The following is an 18,012-nucleotide window of genomic DNA, read 5'->3' as shown; positions in this document are numbered from 1 at the left end:
GCCTCCATCAGGGATACTGTAAATGACACTTTGGAACAAATTCATAAAAAAACATGAACAGGCCACACAGTTATTCTGGTTTAAAAAAGCAGCAGAATATTGAATTCATAAAGAATTTAAAACAATAATTTTCAGTGGATTTTTACTGAACGTGTTTGATGTATAAATCTAAAAAGGTAATTTAAATCTCATTTATGATCTTTGCTTAGCCTGTAGGAATTAAAAGGCATCATTTAGTTTACTTAAGTAAATGAATAATTAAACAGCTGTGGGGATGAAACAAGACAAAATTATAGTTAAATATGGCATATGGGCACAGTTTCAAAATTAGATGGGGAACTGGATTAAAAATAATCTAGGATGCGTGTTTAGAGTGACTTTTAGCGGACATGGACACATATTCACCGTGGGGTGGGCAGCGTGATTTGGAATCTCCCCCTTCATCTGCCTTTTCTTTTTTCAAGGTAGTTGTGTTCAGAGTGTGACTCATCATTTCAGTACTCCCAGGTCCTTAATAGAGGTGGGCGGGGTAAATGTAATTTACATTTATAATTGGGTTCTAGACTGGCAATGTGAAAATAAGTTTCAAAAAATAGCTATGGAAGAATAGTTCAAGAACAACTACTGGAATATGATGAAACAGAAATGGACCATGAAACTCTCTTTTTTTTTTTTTTAAGTTTTAAATTAAGTCAGGCGTTGGTGGTACATACCTGTAATCCTAGCACTCAGGAGGCAGAGGCAGGCGGATCTCTGTGAGTTCGAGGCCATCTTCGTCTACAGAGCTAGTCCAGGACAGGCTCCAAAGCTAAAGATAAACCCTGTTTCAAAAAACCAAAAAAAAAAAAAAGTTTTAAATTAAGTCTTATGTTCTAGAGATATAAAGAATTCTGACCTCAAGGAAAATAAAAATTAGAACTTAATACCTAAAAGCTACATATAAGAAGGCTTTAGAAGTGGCTCAAAGGTTCAGAGCACCTATTGCTCTTGCAGAAGAGCCTGCTTCAAACCCCAGCACCCACAGAGCAGGTCACACTGCTTGTAACTCCATTATCAGGGCATTGAATGCTCTCTTCTGACATTGACAGCCTCCTGCATGCAGGGGCCATACATAGAAACACTCAAGCATACAAACACTTGCGCATAAAATGAATCAGTGTTCTAAAAGCATCTAAAAATTGTCATGGTGTTGAGGAATATGATTTAAAGTGAAATGACCTGGGCTAATATGACAAATGAGACTATTATCGTCTCAGAAAACATCTCTCAGCACTTGGACCTTGCCTGGCCCTTGCCTATAGCTCCCCACCCACCCTCCCTCCAATCCCTGCTTCTCTTCTCTCCTTCTCTACCTTCCTCCTTTCTTACATCTTTCTTTCTTCTTTCCTTCCTCCCCATCTTTGTGTGCAATATGAATCTACACTACTCACTACATTATGCCTTTAAATATGCATATTAATGTAGGTATCATATGATGATTATATAACCATCCCTTCCATTTAATTTTAGAGATTTTTTTTGAGTAACATTAAATTAAATAAATCAAGGTTCCTCTGCATCTCATAACACTTTGAGTTCCTTATTTACAACAGGACACACATATCTAGATGCCCAGACCCCAAATTAAATTATGGTGCTTCATCCTTGTTTAGACGTACACCTTTATAAAACACGACCTTGGGATTATAAGACTAAAATCCCTTCAGAAGCACTGGGGTTTTATGGACCTTAGAGAACTTAGTTCAGATTAAAATCATTTTCATCTCAAGAGCAAAGGAACTTGAGGGTGTCTCTGAATGATATCATACCCACAATGAGCTTCATCACATTTGATCTTGGCTGCTGTTGCTTTGCCCTAGAAGTGCAGGTCATTCCAATGACTGTATCATTTCTTTCAATGTTTTCATCCTTGCTCTTGGTAAACTCAAAATTCATCTCATACATATTTGGCTTGACTAATATGTTCTGTGAAGTTATGCTATGTCATTTACCAAATGAGGTTTATGTAGCTGAAAGTTTTCTCTGGGTCACACCATGCCCCAGGGTCCCAAGTTGCTTATAAAAAAATCACTCAGAAGCTTATATTATTTATAACTGTTTGGCCATTAGCTCAGGCTTATTACTGACTAGCTCTTACACTTAATTTAACCCATTATTTTTATCTATGTTTAGCCATGTGGCTTGGTACCTTTTCTCAGTTCAGCCTTGTCATCTTGCTGCCTCTGTGTCTGGCTGGTGACTCCTGACTCAGTCTTCCTCTTCCCAGAATTCTCCTTGTCTGCTTATCCTGCCTATACTTCCTGCCTGGCTACTGGCCAATCAGCATTTTATTTATCAACCAATCAGAACAATACACATTCACAACATACAGAACAGCATTCCACAGCACTTCTCCTAATCAAAAAGGAAGGTTTTAACTTTAATATAGTAAAATTACATATAATAGAACAGTTATCAAGCAAGAAATATCTAGTCTATTTGTAATTGGCAAAATTAAAGAAAATATTCTCAAGAAATATCTAGTCTATTTGTATTTGGCAAAATTAAAGAAAATATTCTATCTATCCTGTATTTGTAAGTCTAAAGTTTCATATCCAATTTATCTTTTATCATAACCAAGGAAATTATAATTATAACTGTCTACTCTTCAACTACGTCAAAGACCCAAGAAGGATATAATATTACCTAAGTAAGCAGGAAATGCATTGTAAGCAACTTCCAAAAATCTAGAATGACAGAGCTAGCTGGCTGCCTGGACAGTCACCTAAAGTTCCTCTGTAATGTTGAAGCATCCATCTTCACCCTATAGACCTACAGTTTCTCAGTTGCTTTTCATTGTGTCCTGTAGAATGTCTGGCAGTGTCCTCTGTGAATCAGGAACCTGAAGGACAATTTTGTCTTGCAAAGTTCAGTGGTCACCTTCCTGAATGTCCAGACAACATTGTCAAGCAGTCCAGGCAAGAACAATTTCTTGCCCAAATGGCTAACTTTTGCCATGAAGATAAACTCCATATGGAGTCTTCAATGCCCATCTTTATCTTTGAAGTAAATCAGTGCTGCCTGGAGCAGACATGTCTCACTGTCCAGAAAGTCTAAGTTTTTAAAACATTTTAAATGCTGTATTCTGTAGGTCTTTGAAGTGTTTGAAGATTTCCCACCTAATTGAAATATACCTATGTTTACCTAGAAAACTTAATTAGCATGACTATAAGTTTCATTATTATGGGTGACTAATTATTAATCTGTATTTCTTAATTACCCATTATAATTTTAAATGAGTTGCACAAATATAATACCTTAAACAAGAGTAAAAAAGTATACATATAGTATAACAAAATTAACTTTATATTTGAAATAAACTAAAATCTATAGCAATGTAAAACATTTTAAACAAGTTGTTGATCTTTAAAAATAGATTCAATAATCTACCCTTTTATCATATCATACCAATATCTTATATTTCTATATCATATCCCCCTTTCTTCTTTTAGAAAGAGATTGACTAGGACCAATAGCAGTTTGTAACCAACAACCTAAACAAAGACAAACATCCATAATCCATTTTTTGGGAATGTGGGCATAGTTTTCTAGACTATTTCCTGCTGATAAAGGGTGCTGTATTCTTATAGGGATCCTGAGAAAATTAAGAATTATGGTCAAGTCCTGACTGGAGTAGTCTGTGATACTGTATTCTCTGAGCCAGTTTCCTTGAAGCTGTTTTGGGATGTTGGATCATCTGGACCTCTCAGGGGATCTTCCTTGATCAAACCATATTAACCTGGGAGCAATCTACAGGTTCTCATGGAAACAAAAGCAGAACTTCTCTTCCAAAGCAACATATTCTTAGACATGAATTTTGAAATCAATATATCTTTAAAATATACATATTGATTTAACTCAGCAGCTTTTACAATCAAATGTTTCTCTGCAGTTAAAAATCCCAAAGACTATATAATCCAGACTCTCCATGTGATTTCCATATTTACATGGCTTATTTTTTTTATTACTTTTACTTTTTCTTTAAAGAATTTATTTTTTTAAATTTTCTATTTCTTGATATAACTGTCTATATTCCTTTTCCTCTCTCTTCCAAGCCTATGTATATTTTTATACACATTGTAAACCATTTAGAGGTTTATTTCATCTGAATCCGTTTTATTGTGAATCTATTGCTTTAAACTGTGAAATGGTTAGAACAGAAGTGGCAGCCTTGGCTGTTGACTCCTCCCACCTCAGCTTTACAACATGGTGGAACTGGAACTATGTTTCCTGCCAGCTCTAGGGGAACCATGCTCACTGCTGACTCTGTGAAGCAGTGGGCCTATTTGTACTAGCAAAAGCTAAATCCACCATGCAGTGCACTGCACAGCTTGCAGATGCCACTGTGTACAGTGTTCCTTGGTGTCTCTGTATCTCGACCCACATGAGACATGAATAAGAAACCCGTTTTTTGCTCTGTTATTCTGTGTATAGAAGACCTTTTTAAACACTTTTAGGTCTTATGGAAATTTGAGAGCCCTGCATTTGCACACCAATGTAGCTGAAAGTTTTCTCCAGGTCTGCCAGGCCCCAAGGTCCCACAGCCACTTATGAAATAATCACTCAGAAGCTTACATTAATTATAATTGTTTGGCCATTAGCTCAGACTTATTACTGACCAGCACTTACATGTAAATTAACCCATACTTCTTATTTATGTTTAGCCATGTGTCTTGGTACCTTTTCTCAGTTCTGCCTTGTCATCTTGCTTCCTCTGTGTCTGGCTAGTGACTCCTGACTCAGTCTTCCTCTTCCCAGAATTCTCCTTGTCTGCTTATCCTGCTGATAGGTTTATAATAGAAGCAAGTTGGGCTCACTTTATACGTACTTTATCTGTATGTACTGATAGGCTTCCTTTACCCATTTTACTTTTTCCAATGTAACTGCTACAAATCACAGCTATCTAATAAGTGGAGGAATGTATTGGTACATGTTTTATTTGATATTTTGTTCACCAAATTTTAAATAAGAAAAATGAAGAAACATGGCATCAAAAGTATTTGAACTAAAATCATTATGGAAAAGAAAAAGATAAACTAAGAAAATGACCCACATGATTGCCTGGACCTTTCCACCGAAGTATAAGTTCCCTAGGAAGATAGTGAGTAATCTGGAACAAAGGCATCAACTTGATTTTAGAAGTTGTATTTGGTCATTTTTTTTTTTTTTTAAGCTGAGGATCGAACCCACGGCCTTGTGCTTGCTAGGCAAGCACTCTACCACTGAGCTAAATCCCCAACCCAATATTTGGTAATTCTTAAGGGGTTACTTTTCATCCTGATGACTGCTCTGGCTATATACATGAGAATATAAGTTCACCATCATTCCGCCAAAAAAAAAAAAATGAGCAAAAGATTAATTCAGTAGAGAAAAATGTCAAGTCTGAAGACAAGAAGATAATGATGTTATGGTTAGGCAGAAAAAACACATTAAAAAAATCTGAGTTTAAATTTATTTACAGAGCAACCTAATTGTAAGAAATTATTCAAGTAACAGAAAAATAAAAATGGACTTCAAAGTTGGATAAAGGAGAAGTAGAGAGGTTCTACTTTTCTTCAGTATAGACTGAGAATGCATTTTTGTCAGAAGATTAAATATTGCTTCTCAATATTTAGAGATAAGATGAAAATAAGTTAATTCTAAAAAAATAAATCATTTATTCTCCCTATAGCAAAAATCCACTTAATCCTGCTTATTTTCTTTCCAAATTCAGAGCTTTCTTTTAGGGAGCTGGGGCAAGGAAAGAATGAGTGTTACCACAAAGGTCCAATTCAATCTACTGTAATTTCTACTGAGTAAGGGACCATAATTGGAAAGTAATTTCCAACCTTGAGTATGTACTCTTATAAGAATGGTGGAGGCAGAGAAAACATTACTTTGCTGCCTCTTTTAAACTCTTTGTTGCAGAAAATATCTATCCCCTAATTTATTTATTATAAGCAATGCTTAGCATTTTCACCATGGGGATACTGGGACATTTATTTATTTATTCATTTATTGCTTGTCAATTTGGTGAATGAATGCATGCAAGAAATTATACGCTAGTAAGGACTGGGTAATATGATTTTCTTTTTATTTATTTTCCATATTGAAAAATAAGGCCTTAATAAAACATGACAGCACAAAATCAAAGCTGGGAAAAAACAGCTCTCTGAATGGGAGAGAATGCAGACATGACAACAGTGTGTCTTGGAGGATAAGACTGGGAGATATGGGCATGGAAATCTCTGTCCTTCAGCTATTATGCCCCTAGTACTCTCTTTAGCAGTCTTATTACTGTGCCACATAGCACAGTGCTCAGATAAAGGATCTCCCCTATGTATAGAAATTATAGGCAATTTACCTATTTCTTTTTTAAAATATATATATTTTTTTCATACAGATATTTGTGTTTTAATTTTACACATCAGCCATGGGTTCCCCTGTCTTCCCTCCTCCCATTCCTGCAGCTGCCTTCCCTCCAGCTGCCCCATTCCCATCTCCTCCAGGGCAAAGACTCCCCTGGGGATTCAGCTCAACCTGGAGGATTCAGTACAGGCAGGTCCAATGCCCTCCTTCCAGGCTGAGCAAAGTGTCTCCTCATAAGCCCCAGGTTCCAAACAGCCAGCTCATGCACTAAGGACAGGTCCGGGTCCCACTACCCGGGTGCCTCCCAAACAGTTCAAGCTATTCAATTGTCTCACTTATCCAGAGGGCCTGATCCAGTTGGGGGCTCCACAGCTTTTGGTTCATAATTCATGTGTTTCCATTCATTTGGCTATTTGTCCCTGTGCTTTTTGCAATCTTGGTCTCAACAATTCACACTCTTACAATCCCTCCTCTTTCTCTACAATTGGACTCCTGGAGCTCCACCTGGGGCCTGGCTGAGGATCTCTTCATCCACTTCCATCAGTTTTGACAAAGAAGCCAAAACTGTACAGTGGAAAAAAGAAAGCATCTTCAACAAATGGTGCTGGAATAACTGCATGTCAATGTGTAGAAGGCTGCAAATAGATACATATATGTCACCATGCACAAAACTTAAGTCCAAGTGGATCAAGGACCTCAACATAAATCCAGTTACTCTGAACCTGATAGAAGAGAAAGTAGGAAGTAGTCTTGAATGCATTGGCATAGGGGATCATTTCCTAAATATAACACCAGTAGCACAGACACTGAGAGAAACAATCAATCAATGGGAACTGTTGAAACTGAGAAGCTTTTGTAGAGCAAATGTACCTATTTCTTAATGCATGCATGCATGTATGTGTGCTGAATAATGTTGGCATTGCATGTTTCCTTACATGTACCGATGTTTTTAATGTCAGACTTTGTCTAATGAAAATATGTTGGAAAATATTCTACTCTTTTTACTTTATAATCATGTTCTGCACAGCCATCAAGAGGAACACAAGAAATAAAATCTGGTATAAGGTCTCTCTCCTTTGGATGTCTGGTTTCTTTCCATTTATTCACAATTATATTCACATTATTTATTGTGATGCCACAAACTAGAGACAAATGTCGGAAGGCATCAACATGCCAAGTAATGGCTTTCACTAAAGGTCAATAAAACTATTTGCATCACAACACTTAGTTTTATTTTAATTAGAAAGCAAATATCACAGATATAAATGCCTTCTGTATACACATAAACTGTAAAGTGAAATTTTCTGTTGTTCTCTCTCAACTCTTTGTTCCCCCTCTTCTTTTCTTTTTTTTTGGTTTTCTGTGACAGGGTTTCTCTGTGTAGCTTTGCACCTTTCCTGGAACTCAGTTGGTAGCCCAGGCTGGCCTCGAACTCACAGAGATCCTCTGCCTCCCAAGTGCTGGGATTAAAGGCATGCGCCACCACCGCCCAGCTCCCCCCCTTCTTTTTTTGATAGCCCTGCCTCTTGTCATCAAATCTCTTTTCCATATTCATGGCTTTTTGTTTTGTTTTGTGTTCCACACAGTGTTGACTGGTGTTGTGTAATCCTGGGTTTGGCACTATCTGTGATAATCTGATAGATTACATTTTAGCATGTGTTAGTTCCCAAATAGTTCAATAGTAAGTGATGAGACTCCATGAGTATCTTCTCTGTTTGTAGGCTGTAGTTGAGTAGGACCAACTTGTGGAGGTTCAATGCCAGTAGATGAAGTTGTTAGGAGTTCACAATTACCAAGTGGCATTTCACATCTCTTCTTCCTGTCTCTGGCTCTTCTATTCCCTCTTTTTATCTTCTGCAATATCCTCTGAGCCCTTCAAAGATAATATAAATGTATTCTTTAGGGCTGACCTCTCATTGTTCTTTGTGCACTGCAAAGAGGTTTTGCTGACTAATGCTGAGAGCAGCCTCTGGGAAGAATGTGTCTAGAGATGGTGATCTGATGGTCTTCTTCACCTCTTCACGGAGTGGTATCTATTTTCTTCATAATCATTGAAAATGTCTTATTTCTTCCTTACAGGTTTGTGTCTTGTGACTATGCATGCAACTAATGAGTAACAACTCAGAAACTAACAGCTATATTTTATTTGAATTCCATATCTTTAAATAATTGATATTCTTCCCATTTTGAAACTACAACACACATACTTTTTTTCCATTCATTCTCACTTCTGAGAAGAATTTAAGCCAGGCCCAAGATTAAAAAGGTATTGCAGCAATAGAATTGACAGACTATTCATATTTTTTCTTAGACAGTAGCTTTGTAAACCTATGAAGAATCCCTACCAAAATTACATCAGAAATTAAAAGTAAAGGTAACATGTTTAGTGTCCAGTCTCCTCCCTGCCCTGCACAAAGCCTTCAATATATGCATTGACAACAAAATAGATAATATTCATTTGATTGTCCCATGCTAGATATTTACCTCATCAACAATCCAGCCATGGATACACCAAAGGTTCCACTTTTACAGTTGAACAAATTGAGGTTCACACATTTCTGTCTATCACCGTCAGAGCTGCACACTTGGGAAACAGCTAGCAGAAGATTGCTTTTCCGGTGGGTGTAACTGGCTCCAGATGCTTGGCCTTTTAACAATGCCAATATAACGCCTTTCCTATTAACTGGAAAATAAGCACTAATATCATTGTGTCTGTACAACACTAAATACGACCTCGTGGACAAATGGAGCATTCACAAGGGTCGAACAATGGTGGATATGGTGATGATGGACAGTACCATTTTCTTAGTTCATTTTCTTTTGCTGTGATAAAGTATCACAACTAAAATAAACTGAAGAGGAAAGGGTTGAGTTGTCTTATCTGTTCTTATAAATGCCAGTCATCTAGGGAAGCCAAGGTAAATACTTAAGGTGGGTGGGACCACTGAAGGAGGAACTGAAGCAGAGGACGTGGGAAAATGATACTAGATTGCTCAGCCTGCTTTCTTATAACATCCAGGAATACCAGCAGTGGCTGGACCCTCCCACATCAATCATTAATCAAGAAAATGCCTCACAGACTTGCTTACAGGCCAATGAGATGGGGACATTTTCTTAAGTGAGTTACACTCTTCCCAGATGACCCAAGCTTTTGGCAGGTTGACAAAAAATGAAAAACAAAAAACAAACACCCCCCCCCCAAAAAAATAAAACTAACAGGCACAGACCTATTGACAGAAACAATCTGTTTCCTCCCAAGTACTTTTGGTGGGAATATTTTATTGCAGCAATAGGAAAATAAACTAAAATACTTCATTTCTTGCTTTCGTTGTGTATCATACCACATTAAGGACCAATGTAAACACCATGTTCCATAAACGGTTTTCTGTTATATACATGTATAATAAGACACACACAAACACACACACACACACACACACACCTTACTTTAATTATCCAGGAAATTTTAAGAAATGGAATAAGTGTTTAATTTTTTTTTGTCTCTGTGTATGTGTGTGTAGAGGAGTGTATGAATATGGGTACCTGTGAAGGCCCCAAAAAGAGCATTGGACTGTATTGAGCTGGAGATACAGGTGGTTGTTAGCCACCTCATGTGGGTGCTAGGAAACAAGGAGAGGTCATGAGAAAGAGCAGTAAGTGCTCTTGATGGGGAACTGTCTCATCAGTCCCCAGGAGCTGTTGGACATGCAGACCTTGTCTGTCTTATAGTAGTTCCCACAATTTTTAAACAGTAGAATGGTTACACATGATGCTATTTTTTTAAAGATCATTAATTTATTAATTTATTGGAAAACCCTAACCGATACGGTGATCTTCACTAGACTCTAAAAAAAAAAAAAAAATCATTTAATCCCTTTTTGTAAATAAACCGTAATGCAGGTTTTTTTTCTAGAAGTTGTTTGGGGTGTGGAGATGCTTGCAGGTTTTACAACTTGAGAAATTATTGTTCTTCAAAGTGGGCGGTAATAGACACACCAAGATGAGTTTCTGCCTCAGCCAATTGGCCAGCTTCTTGCTCAGCATTCCATTGGGCAGGAAGGTATTCCCCTGAGAATCACACTGAATAGTGGCTTTTGAAAAACACAGAGATCCCTGGTGACTCTCCTCACATCCACACTTCCTAGGACTATGAAGAGAGTTTGTGATTCACAGGCATGTGATTTTTTTTTTTTTTTCCTTTTCTGGATGTTGAAGGAGATACATCCCACATAGAGTGATGTCTTACTATGGCATTCAAGCACCAAGCTCTATACAGATACAAAGGACAGGCAGACACAGAGCCCTGAAGAAGGCTGGTGCACGAAACAAACTAAGGGGATGCTGGCAACCATGTAGCAGGAACTTATTGGGAGGGAGCAGTGGTTTGCTCAAAGCCACGGATTGCTGGAGCTGGTTGACAGATTGTTTTATAGGATGTAATTTCCTTGTGAGTTTTAGGGGGTTTTGTCAATTTCTTGCTCATGAGAATATCTTTAGATAATTTCAACTATGGAGAGAGAAATGTAATGCAAGAATTGTAGGCTGTCATATTTTAACATCCACCACCATGTGAATGTTTAAATTAATTATTAAAGATTAATTATTAAATTAACTATTAAAGTCAGCTCTTAGCAGTATTGGCTACATTTCCAATATTCATTATTAACAGGTGTCTAGACCACACATTGTAGAACACAGACTGGACTCCCCAATGGCTGTGGGGAGTTATATCTAACAGGTTTTCTTTAAAAATATTTAGGTTCTTCCAGAAGACTGGAAGACTTATGCCCTTGTAATCCTCTGTTTCCTGCTGAGATAGACTTAGTGTGCATCATCATGGAAAGTTAGAGGGAGCTGGATTCTAAAGACGGTCATTCTTTGGACCTATAGAGGATGCTCTTCATGAGCTTTCCACTCTGAGCTCTTCTTCATACCATGATCAATCTCATCATCTTTATCAGGAATTGTTGAAGAAGACAAAACCCTATGGTGTCCAGAACATGCTCGTACTCTGTACTCCTGAGTCATACATTCTAATGCCTGTATAGGTGGTGACAGTTCCACACAGAGGATAATTTCACACATTAGCAGAATAGTTTTAAAGTACAAGTTAGGGTAAGAGTGATATTCAGTTGGCTAGAAAAACATCACAGAGAACAGTTCATTTGTTCCACACATATTTATTTAGTGCTTTGTCTTAGCCAGCTACTATACTTGATAACCAGGATGGCAATTTTAACTACATTGAGATGTCATAGAATTTGATCAAAGTTCAGAGAAATGTGTCCATTTCCAGCAAAATGAATTCAAACTTATGTATGTATTGCCAAGTCTAGTATATTTAAAAATCATTAAAGACAATATTTAGGTAGAGCTAGAGCAGGTAATAATGCCATAGGACAGCTCCCTTGACCTCAATCCATTAGGCTATGAAAAACAACCATGAATAAATAAATATTATGATTAGTGAAATATATTGGATTTCTAATGAGTGCTGGTTTGAAGAGGAAAGAAATAGCAAAGAAACAATTGGGAGATTAATAAATTAATTTTGTAATGGTTTTAGAGGAACAAAGCTGCATAAATCTCTGTGAGAACTGAGAGAGTAAAAAAAAATCAGTGAAAGATCATGCGTGGTAGAGAACCTTGAAACTGTCAGCCTCAAAATCTGAGAGTGTGTTGGTATGCCTCAACTTACAGCTATAAACAGACATAAATATCAGGAAAAGTGAAGGAGGCTCATTTTAGGCGGTCTGGCTTCCCACTCATGGCTACAAAATTTTACTTTTTCAAAAGCACTGAGACAAGTAAAAACAATAAGGAAAACATGATCTCATGCGAGGAAATGAGATGCAAATAGTTCCTCATGACCACTGCAATTATAAACTTCCCACATACACACACACACACACACACACACACACACACACACACACACACTGTAATTTCTAAATTGGATACACTTTCTTATTACAGTTAAAGATTAAGAAAATAGCAAACAAATAAGATTTTTCTATTATTGGAATCATTTTTAGTATTTACCATATGAAAACTACTCATTTGAATAAAAGTCATTTGATCTCAAAGTCCACTAACACAGTAAGCATGACTAAGTGTATTCATATATTAGTTAGGCCTAAGTCTGGGAGTTGTGCCATATTTTAAAAATCACACTATCATTGTTTACAAAGAAATAGAATAGGTTAACTAAAATTATTAAATAAAGTACATATAAACATGTATGACAGATATAAGACAAATGTTATTATTAACACATGTTAAATACATGTGCATACACAAAGTGTGCAAACATAATAATCTCTTGAGCTGTATTAGAAAGAATAGATATGCCAGGGGAAATTTTTATAGACCCCTTAGCCGGAGGCTGCCCATTTATTGTGTTATACAAATACATGCAAAGCCACTTCCACTCTGAGTGGGCTTAAACAAAACTAGAGTATATATTCTGCATGTACAGTTTTTCTCATTGTTATTTCTAGGTTGATGGCAAATCATGAAATGTAGGTGTTTCAAAAACAAATGTGGTATAAATAATCCCTTACTACTCTGTGAAATACAATCTTCTTTTTATGTTTATAGAAAAAAATCCACCCATGGTCAGAAAGTCAATATTTTCTATTCAAGACTGACCTAATTTGAAGTCATGTGTTCTTCGCTGCAGTGTGTGGTGAAGGGAAAATACTCCCAAATTTTGTTTGGATTCATTATTAAGGCAAATTATTTTTTTTCCATTTAAAATTGTTTTTGTAATCAAGGGAGACATTTAGGCCACCTATCTGGACAAACACCACACTTTCCTTTTCAAATATTTGATGTTTCCCAATGCTAGGGTGTTGAGCACAGCTAAGAAGATCATCTTGGTGTGGGGTCCTGCTTTCTCTGGTGACTTAGCCATGCAGGAACTGGTCTGGAAGGTTGATGAGCCCAGACACGAAGAGGTGTTGATGACAGAGAGGCATAATTGGGAAATCCTGCCCTGGGGGAGAAGAAAGCTAGGGCTGGTGAGGCTTGCCACCCCCACCTCCTCCTCAAGTGATATCTATTCCTGAAAGATAACCTGAAGAATGTGCAATCGCAGAACCAACCTGGTTGCAGGAGAAATAAATGCATACTGCATGCCAAAACTTGTTTTCTGTAAGGGTCCAGGGAAGAAAAATGTGTTTCTTAAAGAAATTCCCAAACTGTCACTGTGTGAAGTAACCCAATATTTCAACTTAAAGCTGAAGACTGTTTTATACAAGGGGTAATTATTCCAGCAGAAAGTGAGCATAAATATCAGCAGTGAAAAAAAAAAAAAAAAACCTCTAAAAACACAAGGTTAAAATTTAAAAAAAAATTCAAAGTACTTATCTGTAATGTTTGAATTTTGAAGTCCATGAGGAAAGAACAAGAAATATTAAATATTATAGAAAAATTCAAAAGAAACCAATGAAAAAACTAAACGTTCTGTTACAAACTCTTAGAAACCAGACCCTTCTCATTATTACTATAAATTTTCAATATTTTTATTTTTAGTTTGGAGATGCTTCCTCTGAGTCTTAAAACACACAAGAATAGAACTAACAATTTATTTAAGTTTGTGCTCTCTCATCTTAAGGGTTTTCTTTTTATGTCTAATATAATACAGTATAGAGCTGTCAACATCATATAGAGCCCTTCCTCTTCAAACCACACATCTTGGAGTATGGCTTTCCACCTGCGGGGTCTTCTCTGGTAAGCGTTTCTTCTTGCTGCCTTCATTTTTCCTAAACTTTTATTAATGGTTGAGGTTTTTTTGTTTTTTTTTGTTTGTTTGTTTTTTGTTTTTTTTTTTTTGTTTTTTGGTTTTTTGAGACAGGGTTTCTCTGTGTAGCTTTGCACCTTTCCTGGAACTCACTCTGTAGACCAAGTGACCTCGAACTCACAGGGATCTCCCGTTCTCTGCCCCCTGAGTGCTGGGATTAAAGGTATACACTGCCGCCACCACCCCACCACCACCACCTGGCATGAGATGGATTTTTATAATTAAGATGAAATAACCTAATAAATTAAAATGTAGCCTTATATTCTGAACATAGTGTTATTCATTAGATCAAGGCATCTTATAAACCAAATGAATATATTTCTGTATTTATCTATAATATATTTATACATATTTATTTATTCATTTTCATGCTTGTTTATTATTTCCACATATACATTAATCACTCTCAAGTTTTCTTTAATTAGCTTAAATACAGTTTATTTTATTCCTTTTAAAAAATAAGTAAAAAGGAATTCTTTTTTTTATTCTTTGAGAACACTACACATACAAAAAATCATAATCATTTTTATTCCTCACTGCTTCCCCAACTTCTCCTAGATCTGCCCCCTCCTACCTACCCTTTCATAGCATAGTTTTTCTCCTTTTTAAATTTTTGAGATTATTATTAAACTACACTACATCTCCCTTCCCCTTTCTCCCTCCAAACCTTCCCATATACTCCTTGTTTCCCTTCAAATTCATGGCTTCTTTTTAATTAATTGTTATTGCATGCATATATGTATATAGATGTATATTTTTAAATATAACCTCTTGGTTCATATAATGCTGCTTGCATGCATGTTTCAGAGCTGACCATTTGTCACTGTACAACACTGGTGTTCTTTTCCCTGGGGAAGACTACCCCGCTTGTTCCAGCTTTCTTCCATTACCCTTGGTTCTCTGTACATTTGCCAGGAAGCTCAAAGTGAGCTTGAAATCTGGATTTCCCACCTTTAACTCCCACTCCTAGGTTCCAGTTCTGCAGCACTATGCTCACTTCATGTGGTGCTAGGAGCAGAAACCAAGGCCTTGTGCAAAATAGAAAAGGCCTCTACCTCGAGTTTGAGTCACCTCATTTATTTACATTTTACCCTAACATAAGCAATTCATTTACCCCCAAGTTAAGTCCAGGTCCACGTGTAATACATAATCTTTCTTCCCAAAGATTTTATACTGTGGTGATTTATTGTGCACCCTAATAAAGCTTGCCGGAGGATCAGAGGACAGAGCCAGCCACTAGATTAGACATAGAGGCCAGACAGTGGTGACACATACCCTTAATCCTATCACTCAGGAGGCAGAGATCCATCTGGATCTCTGTGAGCTCAAGGCCACACTGGAAACAGAGACAGGCAGTGGTGGCATATGCCTTTAATCTCAGTACTGGGAAGCACTCATGCCTTTAATCCCAGCAAGTGGCATGGCTGGGCAGAGAAAGGTATATAAGGCATGAAGAGACAGAAACTAAGGTAGTTCATCTGAGACCCTTTCAGGTGAGGACTCAGAAGCTTTCAGTTTGAGGAAGCCAGATTGGCTGAGGAGTTAGAGAGGTGAGATTGGCTGTGGCTTGCTCTGCTTTTCTTTCAGCTTTCACCCCAATATCTGGCTCTGGGTTTTTTGTTAAAAGACCATCTAAGATTTGAACAACATTATATTTTGACTTTGCTTTAATGTCTCACTATTGTTAAACTATATCTATAAAACTATTACATAGATATATGGTAGCTAAATGTTTGGAAACAAATTGTATCTGTGCATTGAATATCTAAAATGAAAAGCAAATTCAAATGAAACTTAAAGCTAACTAAGGATTTATGGAAAAAATTTCATGTGCCATTTCTCCAAATCTTGCCTAAGGGGACTGTAATATAAATCTACACTTAAAGACCTCATAGATTTGGGAGCTGTGGAAAAGAGATTATAGTGCTGAAAGAATTTAGGAATGTCTGAAATACAGGTTGGGCAGACACACTTCCAGTCCAAGCCAGTGGCAAAATGAGTGTTCCTCACACAACGTCTTAGTCCCCTTGGGCTGCCCCACTGGTGTTGGTCTGTGTATGAGGTAAGTGTTCCTGTTTCTCTCTATTCAGAAAAAGGTGATTAGAGAAATATCATCACCCTGATTGCATCCCAGTCTCAAATGATTGACCATTTGGTTGAGCATTGTTTTCTACCTGTTGAAGGTCAAACAAGGACAGATCTGAGCTACATTCAGACATGGCTTTTGTGCAGTCTCTTTGCTATCACAGCTAGCAGAACTGCTAAAGTGAACATAGAGTGTATTCTAGGAGAGCCTATCAGGGTCAGCCACACTCTACTGTGACTTACATAGCATGGACCAATGAGGTCCTTCTGTGGAGAGCCAAGACCAAGGAAAGGCAGAGAGTGTACAGCATGGCTCACGTTTCTTAGACCTTTAGTGATAATAGACTTCCAAATAGGTCATCAAACTGGATTAAGATTCAAGTCTCAATCATGGTCTCTCACTTAGATGGGCAGTAGGAAAATTAGAAGAATGTGGCAAATTTTTTTTTGAAAGCATATAACCAAAGAGCTCTGATTTTAAATAATATGATACAAGTTATAGCATGTTGTCATGCAATTAATGATTCACAGAGTGATAAGTGTAGGCAAAGTGAAGCTTTTCTGCCTTGCCAACATTGAATGGACTATAATGTCCTAGCGGTTCATGTATGAATATCTCTATCCCCTGTAGTTTACATTTTTATTTTTATTTCCTTTTTTTTTCTTTTTCTTTTCTTTTTTTTTTTTAATCTTTGGGGGCTCACCACAAAGCTAGCAAACAAATACACAGAGACTTATTGTTGCTTATGAATGCCAGACTTAACTCGGCTTGTTTCTAGCCAACTTTTCTAACTTAAATTATTCCATTTCCCTTTAACTATGTTTTGCCTCTGGGATTTTTAACTTTCTTTATTCTTGATATCTTTCTTCCCTTCTTACTCCATGGCTGGCTGTGTGGCTGTGTGGCTGTGTGGCTGTGTGGCTGTGTGGCTGTGTGGCTGTGTGGCTGGGCGGCTGGGCTGCTGGGCAGCTGGGAGGCTGGGAGGGTGGCCGTTGGTGATCTCCACTCCTCCTTTTCTCATTCCTCCTCGTCTACTGAGCCTAGATTTCTCCTCCAATTTATCCTCTATTCCTGCCAGGCCCACCTATCCTTTCTTCTTCTGCCTAGCTATTGGTCATTAAGATCTTTATTAGACCATCCAGTGTCTTAGGCAGACAAAGTGACACAGCTTTACAGAGTTAAACAAATAGAACATAAAATAATGCAACATATCTTTGCATCATTAGACAAATACCCCACAGCATAAATTAATGCAATACATCTTAAACTAATATTCCACAACAGTCCCCTATATTGATAACAGAATTTCTTCATTGCTGAAAGATTTAGTAGTTAAAATTCCCCATGAGTAAAATATAGTGTGGTAATGTGCCTAAGAAAACCAAGAATGCCCCTCACATATTCTATCCTGGTAAAAGGAAGTGACCAATACAGGTAATGTGCCAGTCATTTTTCTCTGATGTTCATTAGTTTTTTTTTCCCTTTTGATTGAGAGTAGTCTGTCTTTGGAACACAATCAGGACTTGGTAATATTCGCAACATTTTCCATTTCATATACCAGGATAAAACTGTAATATTCTAGTGCACAGCAGCAGCCTATACTGTGTTTAGTTTTAATGCAGGTGAGAACCTTTATCATCTCTCCCCTTGATAAATGCACAGGCATAAACTTTTTCAAATATGAAGTAAAAAGGCATTTCAAAGTTTGCATAGGATCCCTCATTCTTAAAAGCAA

The sequence above is a fragment of the Onychomys torridus genome, chromosome 17, assembly GCF_903995425.1.
Source record: "Onychomys torridus chromosome 17, mOncTor1.1, whole genome shotgun sequence".
Classification (NCBI taxonomy): domain Eukaryota; kingdom Metazoa; phylum Chordata; class Mammalia; order Rodentia; family Cricetidae; genus Onychomys; species Onychomys torridus.
Note: the sequence above shows the minus strand (reverse complement) of the source record.